Source organism: Anomalospiza imberbis, chromosome 1, assembly GCF_031753505.1.
Source record: "Anomalospiza imberbis isolate Cuckoo-Finch-1a 21T00152 chromosome 1, ASM3175350v1, whole genome shotgun sequence".
Lineage (NCBI taxonomy): Eukaryota > Metazoa > Chordata > Aves > Passeriformes > Viduidae > Anomalospiza > Anomalospiza imberbis.
The window spans coordinates 47,421,965-47,438,784 of record NC_089681.1 but is presented as its reverse complement, the minus strand read 5'-3'; the positions used below and the strand labels follow the sequence as shown (position 1 = coordinate 47,438,784).

At 41.0% G+C, this 16,820-nt stretch overlaps 1 long non-coding RNA gene across 1 annotated transcript; it reads left to right on the top strand.

Moving 5' to 3' along the window:
* The first annotated feature begins 5,956 nt into the window (after positions 1-5,956).
* LOC137478322 (uncharacterized) lies at positions 5,957-13,989 on the top strand. Its single transcript, XR_011001512.1, has 3 exons — positions 5,957-6,115; positions 7,821-7,907; positions 13,580-13,989. It is a non-coding gene; the product is annotated as an uncharacterized lncRNA (long non-coding RNA).
* Positions 13,990-16,820: the final 2,831 nt, after the last annotated feature.

Sequence of the window (16,820 nt, the reverse complement as noted above, 5' to 3'; positions counted from 1 at the left end):
AAGACATGACATTCTGCCAAAAAACATTTATCTTCTTCTTCTTACCGTCTTTACAAAAAGGACAACTCTCCTGAGGAATCTCCAAAGTTGGTCTCAAATACGCCAACCCAAATTAGGCCTCCTGAGTATCCCACTGATACCAACATAATTGTATTTGTTCTATACTCTCCTCCCCCCACCCCCCAGCAGTTAAGGCAAATATTTTCAAGCATTTAAAGCAGCAAGAGCATTTTCAAGGTCAGCTTCTTCCAGCAAGGAAGTGGACAACAGGGGGCAGAGGTGAATTGCAGTCCTACAGGACAGCTGACCACCAGACAGATGTGCTTCCCATGCACTGCACTAATTTACTTCTAAATTCAGTGAGGAGCAACAGAAACACCTGCAGGTTCCCTAGGTTTATTTCTTGTCCCACTAAGGATTTCCTAAACTTCTCTCCCATGAGCTAGAAGTCCAGTCAGTGGGTGATGTCTTTCCTTTTGCCTACCCATTCATTTTCCATTGTGGAAGAAGTCTTTGCTTCCATCTTGAAGGAATCTCATTGTTGGCTATGTTGTTCAACAGCCCTCCATACCACATGGCCCATAGCCATGATTTACAGCCTGTTTCTAGCTGCACCATGATTCAGCTGAATTTTCCATTGAGCAGTTGATGTGAATGCTAAACCTATTCAAGGCTAGCAGCATTTCTGTGATTCATTCAAGTTGAGGAAACACTGGAAATTTATTAGGATGTCTTTACAGTCCCGGAAATTGCTATGGGACTCTGTCACTAACAAAGGAACAGGAATGGCTCACAGTTTTATTGTGCTTTCTCATCTGCATTAGGTAATGCAGCCTTAATCTTTTTTTTTTTTTTTTTTTTTTTTTTTTAGTTTTTAAGTGAAACTCTGTCATGGGCTGAGGCTCTGTGAGACATCCCGATCCTGCAATTTTATCATAAGTTTCACTATTATTTGGTGCTTTCTGTAATGCTCCGGCTATTGGAGTCACTTGATTTTTCTACCTGAGAACCAAAACTCCATCCCTTGCAACAGTGAAGAGCAGCAAAAAACCATTAACTAAAGCTACTTCCAAGCCAGATGGCAAAGGAAAGCTAGATCTCGGGTTTAAGTTTCAGGACCTTTTTATACCACTGATTTTGGCTTATGATTTCTGAATCTCTGAGTGCTGTTGGGGATGTTATCTGGAAGAAAAGGGAGAAGGAAAAGAAGCCATTTACAGCTCTTTGTCCGTCTCTTTGCAATAGCTTCAAGCCATCTTAGCATACCAGCTGAAATCAGGCAGTGTTCAGCAAGTTTGGCTATTTTTTCCCCTTCAGGCTCAATCCTCCAACCTACGGAGGCAGGTATCTGCAGTCAGCTGCTCTGCCCTCTCAGCAATGTGTCACACCAGACTTCCCTCCCCCGATGGCTGCCAGAGCAGCAACAAGGCTTGGGATTAAGGGAGAAATTTTTTTCATAGTTTGAAAAAGAAGACCCTGGCTTATGCAGATGGGTGCACCCAAGCCACGGAGTCCTGGGGAACTCTACCATGTGTGCTGTTGCCCTTATCTCTCCCCGACAGCGCTGTGCTGGGTGTCAGTCACACCGGCGCCAAAGGCCTTCTGGCTCCTGACACCCAGGGACAGATGTGGGGAGCTGTGAGCACTGGCCATGCTGCAGGAGACAAGGCACAGCAGGAGGGTTCACGCTTTGCCCTCGCTGAAGCCCCGGATCCGCTCTGGCAAACGCCCTAACTGGGAAGATATCCTTGCATTTAGCCAGCAAAGGAGAAGGCGATCCCATCAGCACCTTTCCCTTCCTCACTCTCACTGGGAGCTGGCGCACCCCGGGGTGTTCCTGCCAAGGCCACGCATGAGTGGGCAGGCTGTGCTTCCCCTGCACGAGCATGCTGAGTGCAGCATCCCACCTCCATGGATTTCTTCCCTCTACGGTGGGCTTTAGTTCAGCACTGCACACAGCAAGAGAGGAGAACGTGATGCAGCCTTAGCAGCCATGGCAGAGAACTACGTCATTTACACTACTGAGCCAACCAAGAGCTCAGAGAAAGGTACAATCCTCAGGTCATTTCTGGGAAGGCCATCCTTTCTGGTGATTGGTCTGTTCCCAAAATGCCCGTAGCAGTGATATTAGGGACAGTAGTGTTTTTGTTAAAGAAAAAAAATCTTCTAGAGCAGCGCATAGTAGCCCACAGCCTCGGCTCAAAGCACTTTCTGTAATTTAATACAAGATGTAACAAATTGGTGTTACATAGAAAGGGAGGGAGCAGCAGAGATAATAGGGTGGCCCTTTGGACACTTAGATCTTGAGCTTCATGACTGTGAATCCTTCAGGCTGGGATCTTCAAACAGCCTTAGGTAGTTGGACTTACAAAAGGATGGACTGAAAAAAAAAAAGGCATAACCCCATTTTCCCTTTTAGTATTTTACAATATCCATAACCTTTTGAACCCTCTGCTCATATTCATGACTACTTACTCCAACAAGGAGTCATGTTATATGCTGCAAAAAGAAGCCTGCTTGTTTTTAAGACATGTGGTTGTGTTTCAAAATAGCATAAAATCTTCTTAGTTGCTGATAGAGAGAGGCCACAGTCAAACAAAAAGACTGATGGATTGGAACTCAAAGGGAAAACCGGCCTTTAGGGATACCAAACAATGTTCACACAGCACTCAGTTATGAAGCCTTCATTATGTACCAATTTAAGTTTATACATACCAAATGTTCTTGAGTCAGCAAAACAAGAGGGACTGCCTCATTCCAGAATATCTTTTTTCCACCCTTACGATGGATTTTTTAAAATAAAGGATCATCAATAACCATGACAGGGTTCCCTCAGAGGATGGACATCCCAGCATGCCATGAAGTTGTCTCTCCCGAGAAGAATTTCCACAGGCTTGAGGGAAATCATAAACTATTTAGGAGGAATGAGATTCACAAAGCCCTCCCAGCCAGCTGCATCACTGCTAAAGGACAGCTAAAGACACTAGACCCCATCAAGGAAAGTCAACAGCCAAGAACCTTGCCCAGTTGTGAACAGATGGGAAAAAGAGAAGATGATTCAGAAGACAAAAGAGAAGAGTGAGGAAGTTCAAATCTCCTCATGCTCTCTAAACATTGGCTTTTGGAATATACCCTATGTACATATATTGCTAACAATATAACAATACTTGTGTCCAAAGCTTACAGAGGCAGTCACCAAATAAATTGAAGGAGATTTTAAGAAAATTACAAACTTGCAGCCCTGAGGAGCCTTAGCCGGGGAGCTGGACCAGTTGAGCGTGGTTCACACCTTTTACAGATACTACTGTGCTTCATTAGATATGGCACCACGCCATCAGCAGTCATAGATGCCAAAGTTTGTCCAAGGCCTTGATGAGGAGGCACAACAAAAGAGCTGATCTAGGCTGGGGCTAGCTTTAAAGACTGACCAGTTTGCTGAATACTCGGGAATCATTTTGTGTCAGAACAAGAGTCTGGCAGTGGCAACTCTCCCCACCATTCAGACACTTACCCCACCCCTTGGATTAGAGATGTGCCCACTTCTGTCTACAGCTGATCTCCCTACTCACATAAGCAGGAGCAGCTCACTGATAAGATAATCAAACCAAATGGTTTGTATTAGATAGCAGCTTAGTTCATCTTTTAAAGAAAGCCATTCAGTTAGGCACAAAAGTAGCATCCAAACCAGCAGCCTGTTTTTCAAGAACTACTAAGCACCAGGTATATGCCCTGTATAGTTCCAGCATATACATATATAAATAAATTAATTTTAAAATATATATACACACACATATCCCATCTATATACTGTTTAATTTCAGGGAAATTATAGGAGGTCACTCCTTGCTTTTGTAAAACAGGTCCTTGGGTACCTAAGAATATATCTGGGAAACCGACTTCAGGCTTTTTTTTTTTTTCTTTTTTTTTCTTTTCTCTTTTTTTTTCCTCCTTTTTTATTATTAATCTTGGCCATAAATTCTATCATGCATAAGTCAAAACCCCATCTGCTCTAAATTTACACTTGATTTCATGCACAAATAGGGTTCACACATGTAAGTCCTGTCATTTGTGTGTTCCCAGAGGCAGTGCATAAATTACCTATGCACAAAACAAGAGGTCGGTCAGCTTTACCTTGTGTGCTGCTGAGTAAGTGCACATCAAAGGGCATATTGTGCTCCTGGAATGAGAACGAGGAGTCCTGACATGGGTCTCCAGCTCTACAGAGAAATGCTGCTTTCCTTGGACACAAAGAAAGCCCCTAAAACCTTTTTTTAAAAGTCTGCCAGAATTATTCAGCCAGTGGAAAGTTCAGAAGGAGCCAGGGTTTGGGTTAGCACTAATAGCTAAACAGTAGAGTTCACAAAGTTGTTTGAAACCTGGTTTTGGTCTTAGAACAGGCAATAGTTAGAAATAATGTCCATTTTATAACAAAGTAGTGAGAAGCTTAATGTGAAGTTAAAATGCTTCTATGTGATCAGTATGAAAGGAGGTAAGACACATTCAAAATCTGTTAGATGGAGACTATCAAGCTCTGTGAAAATCACAGGGTAAATGCAGATCATACAATGTGAAGTTAAATACGGAATGCTCCTGCAAATGTGCCATCTGCAAAAGGGTGTTCAGCAGCACAGGGGGTGCCATGTCACTCCTTCAGCTCTTTTCCTAGGTGAATTTTTGTTGGAAGACAAGTACTTTGGAAAATTTGGCATCTCACTTTGGCTATTTTATGCTCTGGTCATAATCTGTACAAAAAGCAGGGTCTTAGTGAGAATTGAGGAAGGAAAAACACGGACTCTGAGTGGATCTTTCCCAGATAAATAAATTAAAAACATAGTAAAACACAATGACTACCACAGCTTGTAAATTAAGGGAGTAACTGGTGCATAGTGAGGCACTGATGTATAGCCTGGAGGAGGAACAACATCATCGAAACTACAAACAATTCATTTTTAAAAAATACTTTGAAGAAAAAAAATTGTCTCCAGACCAGCTTGTGAATAAAGCACACCAAAAGGCAACTCTGATGCTCCATTAGCAGCACAAAAATGGAACTGCCCCCTAAGTCTGGCATAAAATTTAATTACTTTTTGTTAGAAATATAGCTGTTTTGACATCTCAAGCTAACTGCTCTAGTGCTGCTTGGACAATACTCAGCACCAAAAAATACAGTGCCCTTCACAGGCATCTGAAGTTGTTTGAATGGAGCTCAGGCCAGGCTCTGCTCCGAGCCCTGCGGCGCTGACAAAGGCCATCAGCCCACACCACACTTCTGCTGCCCGAACTGAGCCATCCTGACCACAAGACAGCACCTCCAAAGCGAGACATTTGTCAGAGTCACCTGGCTGTCTCCGAGTGGTGACACCCTGTGAAGTGCACCTCGTGTCATCTGGCCACTTGGGCCATGAAAAGAGGGGGTGAGTTTTGCTTGTCTTAATTTCATCCATCTTTCCATCCCCAAGGCCAAAGCCATCACCTTTAAGCCACTCTAGCAGGATCCCTCTGGTGACCTGATGAAAATGGGAGTCACAGCTTCAGAAAATGTGCAAGCAAGAGAGTGACAGATTCACCAGATTAAAGTGGAGGAAAAAAGAGTCCAACATCTCTTCCTCCAAAAACAGGCCACAGCCATTTGTGTTAAAGCAACAGTAAGATTCCCAAAGTAGTCACGAGAGGCTAGGCACAGCCCTAAAGGCCTCCAAGAAGATTTCAGTTTCTGGATGTCTTTTCTGGAAGAAGTTTTTTATTTCCCTGATTCACAGATGTTCCTTTCTTCCAAAATCCCAAGGGATTTTATTTTCCTTTTTTTCCCCCCTTTTCCTCAAAGATAACAAACAGTCCCATTTGCAGTTTCCTGTTACATTTTATGCTTGTTACTTCTAAAAGATACAGAAAAACTGTCTTCAAGTCTTACTCAAGATTTGGACAAAGTTTCAACTGCTTTAAAAAACAAACTAAACTTACTTCACATTAAGAGTCAGACTGGTGATTATTTAACATTAAGTGTCTTGCTTCCTTTATGAGCAGGGTTTTATGAGAGCTACTTTAACAACCACATGGGTACAAGTATGGAAGTCCATAGAGAAAAAGAGATTTTACAGAGGCAAATGTATGTCCAGGTAGGGCTTTTAGATGTTCAAGTGATACACAGATGTAACATATATATGTAGAGGATGCAGGTAGGTACAGTCAAAATCTACATCTCAGTCTTACTCAGAAATTAAAATCAGAGACTAATAGGCAGAACTTGGCGAGACATCTTCTGGAGTTCAAGTAAGGAAGACTTTTGACAAAGAATGCTCCAGTAAAAATATGTCTTAAGACTTTTTTTTTTCTCTACTTCTACAGTCAAAATACCAATAGCAAATAATTTTTTAATCACTTCCCTGACTTTGTAATACACTGCTAGCTTACACTGTCTGTATGCTAGGAGCTCCATGTACAAAAATTATTAATTCCTCAATCATTAAGAAAACATGCAGTACCGGCATTAGCTTGTAACTTTTCAAGTCTTGGCAGAGCTTGCATTCAACCTCTCAGCTTCCACTCAACTTTCTTGTCTTGTTTTTAAGTTTGTTACTTTTAAGCACAACTAAAGGAATTCGCTCTCCCTCCTCCCCTCCTCAAAACCAGACTTTTGCATCAATCAGTCTCACTGGCACCTTCACTGCTAGGCTTCATATATTTCTGAGCTGTGATTGCAGATAAGTTCTTTAAAACAAAAACTTTAAAAATCCAAGTTTAACAGCATCTGAAGGTTAAATACTGTGCAAAGCGAGAGAAGACAGTGACAGGAGAGCACTCAATCACCATATAGTTTCTGATCCCAATGAAAGCATCCTTTGAGAGTCTGCCTAGTTGTTGTCTAGCTTATATGATACAGTGCAGTGCCCATCAGCACTTCTGTTTGGAAGTTTGCTGCTTAGAAATCACAAGCAGGCTCATTACTCATAAATCAGAAGAAGGCTTTCAACCAGGCCTGGGAATCTGGAGACACTGCATGAAGAGGGAGCTCTGTCTGCTCCACGAGTTTCAGGCTGTGGTGGGGGTTAGCTTGGCTTCCTATCCCGATGCATTCAATCAAGTGAATTGCACAATCATGCTGCTTGGCTCTACTTAACATAACGTTTCCTGAAATGTCATTTGTGAGCAGTACAAGTTATGGTTGTTGGAAAGGGTGGGGGGTGTCCACAGTTTATTAATGTAAAAGAGGGTATCTCAGGGAGAAGGAAGACAGGAAGGTATTCTGACCGTTGATAGATTGAAAAGTGCCTATGTAATTATTGTGTACTTTTTGTCCTTGCAACACCAGGTGGGAAGGATCTCCTTGCGGCTAGATAGGTTCCCACTGATTATAGTAGTCACGAGGTATCTTGCTGGCTGCAGTCTGATTTTGCAAATCTTGACCTTAGAATTTGCATCTAAGTGTTCTTTTTTGTTGATATTTAAATAAGTCTCACCTAAACTGAAAAACACCCAAGAGAAGAACACTTGGAGAAAGAATTCTTGTCCTCAGAGGTTTTGGAGATGCCTCATCCCATCTCCTCTTACAGGACATAGGTTGAACAAAATAGATTGCTTGAGGTTTGTCTTTCAATATGATTTCCAGAACAGGAATTTCTGCAGATGGACAAGATAACATTAGTAATAATCCCCTCACAGGATCAGGACTTCAGACTCCAAAACTGTCTTTCGAAAGAGAAGGGTCGATGCAAGTGAGTGTAGGTCCATTTCGGATATGTATGTGTAGAGACCAAAGATACAGTCTTTAAGTTGATCAGTACACACGCCAATTTAATATGTAGTCTCTGTATTTCACCTCAGAGGTTCCAAAAAACTGCTGAGGCCAAGGGGAGTTTTCCAGTGACATCAGTGTACTTTGCAGCAGGGCACTCACCTAAAAACCCAAAGGTAAGAAGCTTTCTTGTTCTTCTCTTATCTGCTGAGAGAGACAAGGTCCATTTTAGTGCTAGTGTAAGCAGAGATGTATGTAGTTGAGGAGCATCAGTAATTTAAAGTATCGAATAACTGGCGTCCACCTGGGACAATTATTACATGAAATACACTAGTGATGTCTCCAACCTCTATTACCATGGAAATGCTGAATAAGCAAAAAAGTAATAGGATGGGTACAGGGAGTTGCACATATTGCACAGGGAGAATAAGCATTATTACTAATTCAAATCCATCAGTTGTGTTAAGAGAGGAAAAGGTGGTTCATCCCAACTCTTCTACTTCAGTATAAACAGCTGCTTTTTAGTCGTCAGGGATGTTGTGTCACTGAAAAAGAGACTGCTAGCTGGATTACCAAGAAAACCTGCAAATTAATTAAGGTCCATACAGCCAAAAATAATAGCACTTAAAAGTTGTTTGGCCTATATCTGTTGAGAACAGACATTTCTCTGCTCTGGTAGCTGTGGAGGACTAGAACCTCAAGGAAAAAGAATGCAATATATTGACTGATATCTGTGCATTTTGGAAAGTTCACTGGCTGTTCTTTATATTCTTCACATGTTTCTGCTTTTCAGTCTGTACTTCTACAAGATCCTCCTGTAGAATAAGATTCAGTAATCTGCATTATTAGGACCACCTCCATGTTGCTGTTAGCAACCAGCATTGAGGCAAACACATTTCTACTTTAGAACAGCATAAAAAAACTACAGTAAAATAATGGAAATTACTAGTAGTCAATAAAAAATGAAAAATAATTAGGTACCTCAATATGTTTCTATTTCTGTATTTCCAGTCATACAGTTTTTCAGTAGGTAGTGGGAATGTGCTGTCTTCTTCTTACCATTTGCCATCATCACAGCATCACCACAAAATCTGTAAGCATGAACAAGACAACCTATGTGTTGTATGCCTCACTGATAAGGTTAAGAAGTGCTCTCAGAGGATGACAAAAATAATGTCGGGTATTTGCTCAAATGCTGCACCTCTAGTCTAATTTTAAGTCTATGTGGCTAGTAATCTACCATGTTTCAAAAGGGTTCTGCTAGAAAAGCAGGGGTATTAGTAAATATTTTTTCTGTAAATTTTGCAGAACTGGGACTTTGACTGTTTATTTAAAACTAAATGCTTTGACTCTGACTCAGTTTCTGAGAATCATTAGTGAAACAACTGACAGAAGTCAAATGTTATTTTACTGACAATATTTCTAGAAGAATAAAAAGAGGCTGTGCTGTTTTGGGCTGGGATAGAGTAAATTTTTTTCAGAGTAGTTGGTATAGGGAAATGGTTTGGATTTATGCTGAAAATGGTGTTGATAACACAGGGATGTTTTAGTTACTGCTGAGCAGCACTTGGACAGCATCAAGGCCTTTTTTGCTCCTTACATCACCCAACCAGTGAGCAGGCTGGGGGTGCAAAAGGTGTTTAGAGGGGACACAGGTGGGACAGCTGAGTCCAACTAACCAAAGGGACATTCCATACCATATGTCATCACGGTCAGCATATAGAGCTGGGAGAAGAAGAAAGAAGGGGTGACATTCTGGAGTGACAGCATGTAGAGAGCGCGGGACTCCAGGACGGTTTGGATGGATGAAAGATCTCTGAAGTCAGGTCTTAGAAGATGTGGTTTATTAAAAGGGGTGAAAGGCCCTACTTGGAGTTGCCAGGCGCAATTCGTGGCAGGCCCAGGGAGAGACGGAGAAGGAGAGAGAGGGAGCGAGGGTTCCAGGTGAGGGTCCCAGGGGAAGGTCCAAGAGAGCGTCCGGTCCCTCGGGCACACCTTATCAGGGGGCTTCAAGGTGGGCTGGAACAGGACTTGGGCCAATGGGGTCACAGATACCTGATACTTCAGGGGAGGGTCACAGGTGTGGGATGAACCATACTTTGGGGGTGAGACAGAGCGTTCCATTTGACCTTTGGACCTATCTGCAGGTAAAGGGCATTGTTTAATCAGAAGGGGGGATTGCTTTCAACCTGGTTATACTATTGTTTTCTAGTTATTCAGTAGTCAAGGTTTGTTATTTCAAATCTAGTTCTCATCTCAATGTCTGTATTTTCCAAATCTTTTGCCAGGCAATCATATTTATAAGGTTTTCCTATTTCATCTTCCCCAACAATAGCATTGTGTTCCCAAGTCACCATTAAACATGATGGAGCCCAGCTTTCCCAAGGATAGCTGAACACCTGCTCATGAGAAGTGGTGAATGAATTCCTTGTTTTTCTTTGCTTGTGCATGGCTTTTGCTTTACTTATTGGACTGTCTTTATCTCAAGCCACAAGATTTTTCACTTTTACCCTTCCTATTCTCTTCTCCATCTCAATGTGAGGGGAGTGAGCAGGAGGCTGCATAGGATTTGGTTGCTTCTGGGATTAAATAATGACAGAGGCAAAGATTTGTTTTGCTCCTTGGGTACCTTTTCTGTGTATCAGTCTCTTTTGGTAGGTTTTTATTTACTGTCTCATGTGACTTCTTTGCTACTGAAACTTCTTTTGAATCCATATCTGGGGGAGAATAAACATCACTCCCTACAGCAAATTCATGTATATCTCATATATATCTCATTCACGAGAGATATTCAAACAATGACCTCCACGCTGTTTGCCTCTGTTACTATTGCTGATAGTTCTTAGAGATGTTACCTGGACCAAAAAAGATGTTTGTTCTGCACTGGATTTTTTAAAATTTCCTTGCTGGAAAAGTTAAACAATTTGGATGTCAGATGAAGGAAATTACTGCTATCCATGTTCACTGGTTTGTCTGAACAATAACTGTCTTCAGCGCACTAAAAAGAAACAATGCCTTGTTTAGTCAGTGCCTTCTGATATGTTTTATAGCAAAATAGAGTGTATGCTGCCTTCAGCTTGTTTTAAAAGCACAGTCCTGATCAAGTCTGGGCTGTCTTCTTGAATCATAGTGTGCTCTTTGGAGCTAAGTGAAGTTTTGCTTGAATTTCATCCCTTTGATTAATAGAGTGTGTTTATTCCCCTTGCCTCTTGTTTGTGGATAGAAACAGATCTGCTGAACAACATGGGGAAATGTTTCCATCAGGGACTACTACTATTGAAAATAATATGTGTGTATGAGAGAGAGCATGTGAGTGGGAAAAAACGTCTCCCTTATTTCCTGTCAAACTGATGGTGAGACTGGAGAAGACCCAATTCCTCTGGAGAGTTTATTTAAACTGTGATACAAAAGATATTTTGAAAAGACAGAGGGACCTCTGACATCACTCAGCTGTTTTATTGACTGTGGTAACAACTTGGCTCTTGGTTTGAACCCCTGGACCAAAAGGTAGCTTGAAGGAAGAATCTGAGCTTGAGGTGATGTTAGAACTTGGGGAAGGATTTGGGATAAGGAGAGCTGCAGTTGACATGAAGTTCGTTGCTGCCCAGTGGTTAAAACTGCTCTCTCATGAAGCATTTTGCAGTATGGACACTGTAGAACTGAGATTCTCAGTCTGTGGAGTATTTGCAGATATATGCTTCATCACACTGAATTTCACACGTCTCTTGGAGGGGCAGAAGTACCATTTTACCCACAGAAGATACAAGAGAAATACAAAGCCAAAAGGAAGTTTATCTGTGAGTTTGTGGATTGTCCTGCCGTAAGTGAGGAGTGAGTTTTTATTGACTATCATTGTATGGACTTACACTTGCCAGTAAAGAAGATCCAGAGCTCTTATCTGGCCTGGACTTTCAGTCAGACTGTCTGTTCCCAGCATACTCAATTTCAGGAAAACCTGGCCTTGTCCACATGTCCTCTGATGGGAATGGTCTTGTCCCACATGCCTGAATGAGGCCTGCATGTTTTCTGCACAAACATCATGGCCAAAACCTCACAGGGACTTTGGCACCAGCTGAACACCACAGGCAGGGATGTGCCAGTGCTGAATTTCTGCCCAGATCCTGTTGTGTTTACTAACATAGGTGCAACATAACAGATGCCATGCAAGATGACTGATGTACAGCATGCGTGAGGAAAGGGGTCCAAAATAAGTAGTTTAGCCTAATTTGAAAGAGAAGTTTTTATGCTCTGTACACTGTCCCTTTCACATTCATCTCGAGTATGTTGACCAGCAGGTTAGAGATGACTTACAGAGTTTGTCAGTTCCCAGAAGCTTCATGACAAGGAGGAAAGCAAAGAGGGGCAACGCAAACCGCTAAGTCAGGGTTCACACTGAGATGAGACCATGATTTCAGCCTTGTTGCGAGCCAGAGGGTCTTCCCAGCAAAAACATCTTACACTTGTCCTACTATTTAGGCTCAAATCCCAGCCTTCAACCAACAAGTGCAATAATTTCTGGATGAAACTAGAAGAAACTATGCTTACTTAATCCCAGTTCTCATGCAGATATGTATTTGTCTCTGGTGTGCACATGATTGCAGGGAGGTTTTGTGTTGTCCTGCTGTGACCTGAAAGTTCTGTTCTGGGAGTGGAAACCCCTAAGGTGGTGACCACCTGAAACACCATGATATGAAAGACCTTGAGGTGATTGTTTCCACCTACAAGTTTCCCAGCAAATTATCAAGGTTAAAATAATTGCAGTACAACCTCAGTGAATGGCAGGATAAAGTTTGGAGGCAGGAGGTGTGGAAAAGTGACTCAAAATGTTATTTCCAGCTGAGAATCTGTTACTATTTTGAATTGATTTTTTCTGATAGAAGTCTGAAGTGAAGTCATCCACAGGAAGGACTATATGATAGCCATTTCTTTCCTTCAGGATTTAGAAACTTGTGACTCTGCTTGAAAGGCAACAATCCATTTGAATATTTCTTGAATTTGGTTTTAGATGGGGTTGTATTAACTGTTGCAGCTGGTTGGTAGAATTTATGACAATATTAGGGACAATACTGAACTACTTCGTCTGTCCTGAGCAAATGCTGTCAGCAGGTGGAAAACTGCACTAACAAGGGCTAGTGGGAATCTGTAAAACAGCTCTATGTCCTTAAGATGGCACTTGGGGACCTCAGAGCAATGGAAAGTTTATTTTTGTTCCCCAGGCAGGACTATTTTCAGGCAATGAGGCTTGTATACTCCATATATCTGTTATTGGTGGGCAAGGCAGCACAACATGTACTGCTGATAGATTTCTGCTTTTCTAGTGGGATGGACAAAGAGGTGAGGAAAGATGTGTTTAAAAGTACAGGTATTTATTAGCATATTAACAATTGTTTTGCAGCATTAAAGCAACCAGCAAAGTCAGTAGATGAAGTGCTAATGAAATCAGAGTTGAATAATTTGAAGCTTTTTCCTGCCATGTGATGCCATGGGATTGCAGGATATATGTTATAGTTTGATATATTGCATCATTTTTGAAAGAAACCCACAGAATTAATTAGCTATAAGAATATTTGGCATCTACTCATCAAGGACATGTGGGAAACTCAGTAAGTTGAGAGTGGGCAACCTAGTCTCTCTGGTCCTGCATAGTTTAAGTCCCATAACTAAAGGAGAGCAATTGGTATTTAGCACTACTGGAAACAGAGGTTATTCTTTAATGAGTAGTACACTATGAGTGTGACAATGCTGGATTCACACACAGTGAGAAAAAGAATTTCAAACCCTTCCCTTCCATGTTTTCTCCATCCTTTCTGCAGAATTTTGTAATCTTTCAGTGATCTCATACATACAGGCTTGTTCAGAGTACTATTTCACAAAATCTTTTTAATCAAGGAGAGAGGAGGGTTGGATAAGGGGAACTAGAAGCAAGTCGTCCTGGACACAGACTGCAAACCATCAGCCACCATTTTCACCAAGAGACAAGAGGAAATAGCAGGGAAAAGCAGCTTAAGGTCATGGAATGGCACATTTTTTTGTGTAGTTTACCAGAAGTATATGAAAACAGCTGTAGAGAGAATGGATAAATTATGTTTTAACTTTGGATTGAACTCAGAATTTTGAACAAAAAATATCTACCTACCCTATTTATAGCCAGTTCTCTCACAATATTAAATGGTATTACAAATTTATTAGCTGGCAATGTTTTCTAATAAATCAGTGTAAGCAAGCCATCCTCGTAATAAAGATGCTATAATGAGAAAGTTTTTTGATTGAGTTCCTTGATCTTTTTTTTTTCCTTGGAACTGTTTATCTCCATTCCTATTAGGAAATATCTAAATTTAAATGCCCATATGCTGAGAGAATGAAATACCAGCATGCCAGTGGAAAGTTTTTGTTCATATGGACAATGTTTCAGTGCTGGTGGCCTCTGCAGAAGATAGGGTCATATTTTTTTGACATACAATTGCTCAGCTGCCACCAGAGCATGAAACAATAACAAATTATTATATATTATGTATGACAAAACATTTTTTAGCCAGACACGGACTTAGTCACATGAAAATTTAGCTTAGAAGCTGTTTTGCATTCATTCTTTTGCCAGTAATATTTGACACAAAATAAAATGTTACTAAAAAGCATTTTAATAGTAAATAAAAAAACCTTGCAAATTTATACACAAGTGAATCTGGGTACTTTTGCCACTATGAATTTTTATTAATCTTAAGAGATTTAATAAACATAATAACACAGAGAAAGAAATCACCTTGCCCCTCAATGCAAATATTTAAAGAAAGTAACAGGATCATCAGTGAGTTTAACTCTTAATTTGAATTATTTTGTGAAGTCTTAGAAATCATATTAAAATAATAGGCTTAGGAAAATGCTCATATTTGAATCCAAAGTCAAATTTAAATTCAAATATTTTCACAGCTATGAGTTGCCATTCATTTCTAATAATACTGTCTTCTTTTCTTCTCCTTTTCTGAATACTACAAAAAATGTGTATTCAATTTGAACATACCACTGGCAAACAAGGGATATTAACTATCAAATAAAATTCATGGTTCAAAAGTCATGTTTTCTTTTGTATTTTTTACACCCCTTCTACCAGCCTAACTTAGGTAATTAGCAGACATTGATTGCATGCAGAGTTTTACCACTGAATGGGGACCATTCATTGTTGGAAAACTACCTATTAAGGAGGCAGATTCATGAAAAATGTCAATAAATAATTTCAAATTTCCTAGAAGGGAGATGTCAATCTTAACAAACAGGTTTTCTCAAATTGCTTGCCCAGATACATATGGGGTATTTCAGACAATGACAACTGAGCACTGTGCTTCCCCCATCACATTTCTTATTGCCTTTTTTTGCTTTGATTATCAAGACAACAGACCTCTCAACTGCAAAAGGTACAGTGGCTGATGGAGCCCAGCAGGGCACTGTCTTGTTGTATAAGATGTAAAAGACACCAACCTTCCCACAGAAGGATCTTGACTTCAGTTCCCAGACACTTCATGGAAGAAGAATTCACTCCACATCTTCATAGAAACAGAAATATGTTTATTTTGCTTCGTTTCTTACAAATTGGTAATTCAATAAAATTCCATCTGTACACAGAATTGGAAGCAATTGACCAGAAATCCACTGAGTGCACCAAAGAAAGGCAAGTAACTGTAAAGTGCATTAAATTTCAAAGTAAAGGTTACATGCACTAAACCCAGACCTTCACCAGCAGAGCTCCACTGATGACAGTAATTGTTTCAGTTTTAAATGAAGATCAGAACCAAACCTGGGTTGATTTAATTCTTCAGTGTGCTATTCAGTCCTAAAGTGGGTAACTGTAAGCAAGAGGCAAAGTAGACAAAGGGGGCCAAATCAGCTCCCTGTGAAAGTTGTGATAATAAATGTTATCAACTACAATAGTGAAAGGGTTAATATTTTCCTGCTCATACACTATCAATAATTTTATTAACTTGTTTTCATTCCTTTCTAATGTTTTTGTTCATTTTCGGATTCCATTTTTAATATTTTAAATTCAGTTTTAATATTCTCCACAGGAATTTAAAAACAATCTTCTCTTTCAAACTTAATTGTAGCATTTGTTATGGCATAAAAATACATTTTACTTTTCAGAGCCAAATTTGTGAAGGAATTGGATAATAAATGAAAAAATAAGAACAACCAGACCCTTACTAACTTTTTAGTCATCAAAGTGACCTAATGTTTTAGAAATAACAATAACTCTTCCAATAAAGTTCCAGAATAGTGATTATAATTATAGTCCACCAAAACAAATGTAGAAAATGATGCTGTCTTTCTTGGACAGTAGGATGGAAATTTGTAATTATTTACATTTTCTCCAAGCAGCATAAATTACCAGTGTTTCTGTCCCAAAAGGAACTGTGCCCCCTCCCTCTGTAAGGAACACAAACAACCATCTAAGCATTCACCAGCGCTGCCAATCGGTCCCCCTGCAAGGAACCCCCTTCTCCTGAGCAAGTGGATGAGGCACTGGTCAGTACTCTGGGCGCCACCCTGGGGTCAGCCCGGGACAGAGCTGGTCAATCCAAACCCCCTACCCATTTCTGCTATTGGAATAAGGCCCCATAAAAGCTCAGGAGATGCCACCAGCTCAGCTGTCAGCAGCGCTTTAGCAGCTTCACCGTACCAAGCGCAAAGGGGAGCCTTCACACAGTTTCCCTGGTGCCAGCTCAGGATAAGAGGAGATGCCCAAAGTGATGTAGAGCCTCCTCCACCTCTTTCCTTGTCACAAAGACCCCCCATGCAGGGGCTTGGCCTGAGCCAGGGTGCTTCAGACACCTGAGGTGTGGCTGGGCTCTTGGTGCCCGGGGAAGCCAGGCAGCCGATACTGCGGGATATGCATGCTCCTTCCCAAGCAGAGGGGACCCACACCCTTGGGATCTCCCACACCAATTAGTACAGTTTATTGTGATGGGTTTGGCCCTAGCTGGGAGAGCCTCAGGAGAGCCTCATCTGGAGCAGAACAGAGCAGCCCTGCCTGGCAGTGGCTGTACCTGCAGAATGGCCACAAGCGACACCAGAGAACATACTGCTGTGCGGTTAAGTCC